Consider the following 5,482-nt stretch of genomic DNA (forward strand, 5'->3'; position numbering starts at 1 on the left):
CAGCGTCATGACCATATATTTGAACACCTCACTAGCACGACTAGTGGGGCTAATTAGTTTTGAATTTTGATTCCTTCTCTGGAGAAGTGTTGAGGTGTGCCAGTAGAAGAGGATGTGAATGGATATCCATGTATTTGAGCTAGCTAGCCTTGTGATGTGATTTCTCTTTAGCCTCTGGCTATTGAGATTCTATTTGTTTCGAATGGCATGATCTAACTGTGGGTTTTATGAAATGTGTTTTGATACTTCGAAATGAACTTGGTTTGCATTAAAATTTCATAATTCATGTTTTGTGTTTAATGCTTAGGTTTAGTCAAATTTTTGAATAAATGTGATTTAAATTTTGCATAAAGATTATTTTAGTATGTTGTGCACCACTGAGTCCTAGTACTCAGCGATAGCTTTATTCTTGTCATGATTTAGAGACTAGAAGAAGCGATCGAGTCTTGAAGATTGAGGATCATTCAGCTTGAAGTCTTCGGGTATAATTTATACCCTAACTGTAAATATTTCTTTTGATATATATATTGCACATAAATGTATGGACATATAAAAATGGGTCTTGAGCAGTTTGTATAAATTTGTATAAAGTTGTAATATATATTGTAGTTTGAAATTCTCTTAATGTAAATTTTGTAATGATCTATTTAAATTGTTTTGTTTCTAACAAAATATGAATGGAACTATTTTATTTAATTTGAATGAAATGGATTGTTAGTATTTTGATGATCATTGGATAGTGGATTTGAAATTGAAAGTTGATAAATGTGTTGAGAACTTGATTGAGATTGCGTATGAAATTGAAGCAGTTATTGAGAAAATTTTTAGAAGTGCTTTTTACAGGTATTTGAAGAACTGTTTTCTCAAAATACAGAGAGAATTCTGTCAAAATTTTTATAAAATTTACGGAAAAATAAAATGGGCTAAAATTTCCAACTAGCTTTCAACTTAATTACATGTTTAAAATACTTATTAGAAATGCTCACCACTTATCAAAAATAAGAAAATTGTTTTAAAATCCCTTATAGGGTACTTAATGAGTTATCGGTAGGTGAAGTTCGGTAGTTCATTAGGTATTCTATGGGATCATGTTATGCCTAACAGAGGGGTAAGGTGTGACACATAGGCATGCTTGAACGTATAATAATATTGAAATTATAATTAAAATTAATATTTTACTCACAGACTTAAACCGAGATCACTGCGACGACTAGGAGGAGGAGGAGGAAGGCTGTCCCGACTCATTTGACAAATTTTATTATAATTATTTGATATATTTGACTCAATACAAGTTTAGAAAAGACCAAAGACACCCTAAATCATATTGAAAATCCAACAAAGTCTCCCCTATATCTAGAACCTACCCAACCTGCAAAAGGGTTTAAAATGCACTTCTATATCCACAATTCACACATCCACAACTCAATCACATCACATGGCCCCTCTTGGGCCCACCCAAATAGTCAACAAGCATAATTTGAAAAATTATAATTTAGTCCCTACAATTAACCCTTTTTTGCAAAAACTACCAAATTGAGCTCTAAAAATTCTAAAACTTTGTCTCGTGGTTCTTAGCAATATTATTAAGCTAATGCAAAAGGAATTATATTTTTCTAACCTACCACGAATATTTTATAGATTTTTAATCGAAATCAGGCACTAAATAATTAAGAAAAATGAGAGTTCAGGTTTACCTATGCCAATTCCGAACCTGGAGACACGTCTGGGACGTCTGAAAATGGTGGGGTAGCCTATACTCTCAACCCGGTTCTAAAGCTTTTTCAGTAATCTGCCTGCCAAGCCCGAAATTGCAGACCCGAGCAACTATCGAATTTTCGTGAATTGAATGTACCTACGCAAAGCCCACAACACGGGGGTTAGTATATAATTTTTATGAAATTTTCTAAACTCATTTAATGCTTGAAAAAATATTGCGAAGTTTCATGAAACCTACCAAAAAATGGTGTCGGAAAAATTTGAAATGGGTATTGCCGCGAAGCTCTCGTCGACTGGAGTACTCTGGTACTCTCAGATTTTTGGTGGAGTTTGCGATTTTTGAGAAATCTAGCCCAAAAGTCAAAATGGGCTAAAACTTCCCGAGCAGAAATTAGACAAACCGCTTGATGGATTTTTGTGTTCTTGGTGTCTATGAAAAACTCTTGAGGTGTAAATGTGTTTTGGGATAAGACCCGATCCGATTGGTGGACGGATTGGCCGGAATCGGCCCAAGAAGTCGAAGCGACGCGCTACGCACGTAAGGGGAGAAAGGGAGAGTTTTTCGGCGATCTGGAGGGCGATCTGTGGCGAGGAAGGGTGAAGGTGGTGTGCCGACGTGTGGGGGAGGGCTGGGTGGCGGTGGCCGGGGGTGAGTAGGAGAGAGGAAAGAGAAAATAGGGGGAGAAGAAGAGAGGGTCAGCGCGACACGGGAGGAAGAAGAAAAAGATAGGGCCCGTCCAACCCGATTCGGTTCCATTCAGTCGGTCCGATTCAAGATACTCAAAATTGAATTTTTACTCTGCCCTGGAATAAAAAACTAGTCCCATAAATTCCAAAAAAAAATAAAAAAAACTTAGAAAAATTCGTAGAGTTTAAATATATTTTTAGTTTTGCCACGTGGTCTTTAAATAAATTTTTAAAAATCATCAAAGTTTTATATTTTCGAAAAATCGAACCCAATTTCAAAAATTCGAAAAATTTCAAATAATTTTTTCAAAATTTAAATAAAATAAAATATTAATAATTACCCATAAAATAATAAATTTAAAAATTAGGGGTGTTACACTCATCTTAGTTTTGTGCAAAGTGAGAGCTTAAAGAAATAAGTATCCGACACATTGGCTTGTTTTTTATGTTTCAATACCTCTAGCTATATTGGGTTGTAACGGCTGAAATTAGGTGTTTCTCTTTTGGTTGTGGTTTCTTAGTGTTGGATTCCAAAAGGTTCCCTTTTCTTTGACCTGTGTAATCTTTAGAGCACACACCAACAATGCAGTGGCCTACTCTCAAAGGTAAGAAAGAAGCTTAAGAGCTCTACATCACCTCTCTCTTTTTTTATTCCTTGGCACTTCTGTGAATTTGTGCTTTTCTCTTAATTTGATGGAGCTCAAGATTTAGCAAGCCGTTTGTTATTAGACTAGTTGATTTAATGTCCCCTTCATTTGGCTTCGACTTTACTTGGGTCTCTGCTCTCATCAGCGTTTTAAGATTCCCAGTGATTGCCCACAGGTGGTAATGGGGATGATAGGCCAACAGTTGCTTCTTCTTTACGTCTCTTGCCCTAACTAGGTTTAGGTATGGGCTTGAACTTTCTGAGTTTTTAGCCTTTTTTTTTTTTTTTTTAAGTCATGAGTTTGAAACTATTATATGAGCTTTGGCTTAATTAGAATTTCTACCTACTAGATACGTTTGTATTGCCTCTTATATCTGGACTTTAGTCCATGTATTGGTTTAATAATAATGAATGACTATCTTGAGAACATATGTATATATATATATATATATATATATATATATATATATATATATATTTGTTAATATTATAATGAAAGTTTTCTATTATTTATAATTAATTTAATGTGCTACATATAAAGATTTTATTTTCTAAAGAAGTTTTTATATATATAAATAGAATTAAATGATATGTTTGATTAATAATTTGCTATTTGTCATAACTATAATTTTGAAATAGGACTCCATATAATTTTGAAATAGGACTCCATGAGCTTGCTGATAACTTGGAGACGCACTAACGTTTACAGTCAAATATGCTCGTAGAATTAGACCCAATGGCTCTGAAGAGAGTTTTGAGCCTCTAATCTTTTAATTTTTCCCAGTTCCAATCTCCTCCATCTTCATGTGCTAAAATGCCCAATGTACTCTTGGCAAATGGTATCGGCTGGATTCGCAATCAGACAAGGAAGCCACCAGGTATGTACGACAAAAAAAGGGCCTTTTTTTTAAAAATTTTTTTATGGAGGCCTGGTGACCCTTTAAGAGTAATAGTATTGAATTGAGAATTAGCATGGAATGGAGATGGGAGAAGCAGTGAATGAGCTTTGTTCGATCAGGCAAGTTTTAGTGGGCCAAAGGGATCTGACAATGGAATGGACCAAATCAGAAGAAAAAGCTTTAAAATAAGACATGGAGGTGCGGGGAATCGAACCCCGTGCCTCTCGCATGCGAAGCGAGCGCTCTACCATATGAGCTACACCCCCGCCACAAGTCCCATCCTTCCAAACATTTTTGTTTGCCAGAAATATTTTGTTCGTGAAGCAATATAAAATTGGCCTTTTATTTTCGGTAGATTAGGAGGAGCAAAGCTCTGAAAATATATGCATATCAGCATGAGCGCAAAAGATGAGTATACGAAATCAATCAGTTTTAATTTTAGTGGTACTGAAATTATTTTTATGATTTTAAATTTTTAAATTTAAATTTTTAATTAAAATTAATTAAAAAAATATTATGACAGAATATTAATTGATATGTAATTTAGCTAGCCTTTATATTATTGACTAATAATTGCACCCTTTTATGTAATTTTAATTACTTAATATCAAATACACAAATTGTTATTAGAATTTTATTTGAAAAGTTTTATGGCCCTTCAATTTATATATATTATGACATGTTTGATCTTTATATTTTTATTTTGATCTCAACAAATTATGTATTGAATCAATATTTGGTCCATTTGGTAAATGCATATTAATACAATAAAATACTAATATTACTTAAGTTAATATTTTTATAATTATTTTAAAATATAAAAACAATCAGTAATGGAAAAATAATAATAAGATAAAAAAAATAGGCCAAATCGTAAAAAACAAAAACTGGTTTTATCAATTATATATATATATATATATATATATATATATATATATTGTCACGACCCAACCTATGGGCCGGACCGGCACTAGGACCTGGGCCAGTCTAAAGCCCCCGAGGCCCGTAGTAAGCTTAACTGTTCATTTACCCAACTCTAAGGCCCATTTGGGCCTAATTTCAAGAAAACAAACGGACAGAGTCCGGCCTTAAAATGGACTTACCAACGGGGAGTTTTCGACTCACCCGACCTGTAAACACAATATATAGTCAATTGGGGAGCTCAGCTCACCCTCCACATACTCATCAACATAATAATAAATGGGAGCTCAGCTCCCTCATCCAATCCATCAAACATGCATAGCATAATAAGTTTACAGGTCCCAAAATAATAATTTAGTTTACAGACCCAAATCAAATAAACATTTCTAACACATGCGGAAATTCTAAGATTTAACAAGTTTATACAAACAGTAATAATTGACCTGCGAGGGAGAAAGAAGGTTAACCTCAAAAAATATCCTCTTGTGGCCTGTAAAATTTTTTGAACAGGAGTGAGCGTTCGACTCAGAGAGTAAAATATAAATTTTTACCATAATCTCTATAGCTATCTAAAACTAATGCAACCTGTGGAATGAAGTGCAACATCAGCAAT

At 33.9% G+C, this 5,482-nt stretch overlaps 1 non-coding gene across 1 annotated transcript; it reads right to left on the reverse strand.

The window, feature by feature from the left end:
• Positions 1-4,141: 4,141 nt before the first annotated feature.
• TRNAA-CGC (transfer RNA alanine (anticodon CGC)) lies at positions 4,142-4,214 on the reverse strand. Its single transcript has one exon. It is a non-coding gene; the product is annotated as a tRNA-Ala (tRNA).
• Between the last annotated feature and the right edge of the window lie 1,268 nt (positions 4,215-5,482).

Source organism: Hevea brasiliensis, chromosome 16 (genome assembly GCF_030052815.1).
Source record: "Hevea brasiliensis isolate MT/VB/25A 57/8 chromosome 16, ASM3005281v1, whole genome shotgun sequence".
In the NCBI taxonomy this organism is placed as follows: domain Eukaryota; kingdom Viridiplantae; phylum Streptophyta; class Magnoliopsida; order Malpighiales; family Euphorbiaceae; genus Hevea; species Hevea brasiliensis.